This window comes from Empidonax traillii, unplaced genomic scaffold (assembly GCF_003031625.1).
Source record: "Empidonax traillii isolate 1590-97213 ecotype Southwest subspecies unplaced genomic scaffold, ASM303162v1 scaffold88:size1181550, whole genome shotgun sequence".
Taxonomy (NCBI): Eukaryota; Metazoa; Chordata; class Aves; order Passeriformes; family Tyrannidae; genus Empidonax; species Empidonax traillii.
In genome coordinates, this window is record NW_020955281.1 from 682,906 (window position 1) to 685,119 (window position 2,214).

Consider the following 2,214-nt stretch of genomic DNA (forward strand, 5'->3'; position numbering starts at 1 on the left):
AAAAAAAAAAAAAAAAAAAAAAAAAAAAAAAAAAAAAAAAAAAAAAAAAAAAAAAAAAAAAAAAAAAATCAAAAAAAAAATCGACTTCTAGAAGTTCTCTCAGTATCTTTAGAGAACTTTAAAAAATCTGTGTTCTATATATCTTTGGCAATTAGAGAAATAGGAAAAAATCCTAGCATGAGAAATATTGAAGCATTTTTAAAAGAATGTTGTTTACTGGAGGTTATGCTGGAGAACAAACTCAGAGAGAAAATCAGAAGACTGATTTTAGCTTATATGTCACACAAACATAGAGTGCAGAAGCAGACAAGGTCACTAACAGAAAACTGGTAAAAAAGCATAGAAATATATTGCTAAATGGTAAAATACCTGGTGAAAATGAAACCTGATTACTAATTGGGAGAGCTGTGAAGCCTCCAGCATTCTGTTACATTTCAGTTCCACCTTTGTCAGTTACAGAAGGTTTGGATGACATCTGTCATAAAGGCTGAATTTCTAATTTAGTTTAATAGAAAAATGAGATGCAAGAGTGTCATCTCCTGCTCTTTAAGTATTACATAGTGAATGGAGTTGACATGAGTTTTCAAATATAGGACTAACCAGACTTCTTGTGAGTGTGTCTTATGAGCAGTAGTAGAGGACAGTGTTATAAAATCTTCTGCTAAAAGTTTTTTAATGACAACTCTGATAATTTAAATGGAAACAGTAGTACTGTGTGGAAACAGCTCAAGTTATCTTTTATTTTCATTTTACCAGAGCAAGAGACCTGAGAATATTTTCAGAATAAAGGAAGAAGAAATATTTGGGATATATCTTAAGCTTAATCTCAATGAATTTCATAGGATGTTCAGAACACAAACTTGGTGATTTGAAACAAGTAAAAACATGGAAAGTTTCCTAGAAAGCAAAGGTTACATAAAAATTACATACCCCTTCCCCTGCAAAGAAAAAAAAAAAAAAAAAAGGTTAGAATAAGCAAATTTTGGCAACAGTTAAAACATAAGAAGTTTTGTCGTGGGTTTGCTGACCAGCCCCCATGGGGCTGAAAATAGTTTTTCAAAGCAGATTTCCAGAGCAAAGCCAATCAAAAGTTTTAGTCGGAAGAGAAGCTGTGGGGACAGAAGAGATAAGAGCCACAAGGCTAAAATAAAAAATGGGAGGGCCAGCGTAGCAGCTAGCCCTGTTGTGTCTGGGCATGTGTCCCCCCACCCTGGGCCAAGTCTGGCCCTCGTGAGGGGGGCCAGGCCCCATTCTCTCCTGTAACAGAGTAGAGAGAAAACTCTAGAGAAAAACTGCCTGGACAAAATGTGCTGCAGAAGGAGTTCCAGGAAGAGGGATAGCACAGCCTCCAAGGTCAAAACTGGCAGCCGAAGAAGAAAGAAGAGAGGCCCGAGGTGGGGGGCTCCTTCTCTCCCCCCTCTCTCTCCCTTCAGCAGGGAAAAGACTGAAAACTAAAACCCCTGCCATCTGTAGAAGATTACTGAGTGAGGAGGCCCCCTGCAGCTCATGATGGAGCCCATGCCGGAGCAGAAAAATGCATGAGGAGGCTGTGACCCCATAGGAGGCCTAAGATGAAACAAAGTCTTGCTGGAAACCTATGGCCCATGGAGAGAGAAACCTATGCTGGAGCAAGTTGTCCCAGGTAGGACTTGTGGCCTTGTGGGGGAATCCATGCTAGTGCAACTCATTCACAACCCAAGGGACAGCAGATTATGGAAGAACTGCTGCCTGAGAAATGGACTCACGCTAGAGAGGTCCATCAAGGACTATCTCCAGTGGCAAGGGATCCCGCAAGAAACAGGAGAAGGACTCAAAGCCCATAGAAAAGACTATCAAAGTGCAAGGAGAGAGACCTCTGCATCTGATAGAAAAGTGCCCCCCCAGGACAGTGAACTGGAAAGAGTTCCTATCTAAGAGATAGATTTTAACAGAGGTAGAAGCAGCCGCTGGCTGTGACTTTCCCCCTTTTCTCACCTTCCTGCGCATGTAAGGAAAGGGAGGAAGTGGAAAGAAGGTGTTGTGTTTTAAAACTGTTTTATTCTTGTACTCTTTTAGTTCTTATTCTATTAGCAATAATTTAGTTTTAAATAAAATAAACCCACAACAAGTTTTAACTTCTTGTCATGCAGAAATATGGAATATGAGTTAAGAAGAAAAGTTCTGGGTGTTTAAGGAGCTCCTGTTTAATTACCATCAATATGCTTTTTTTCAAGT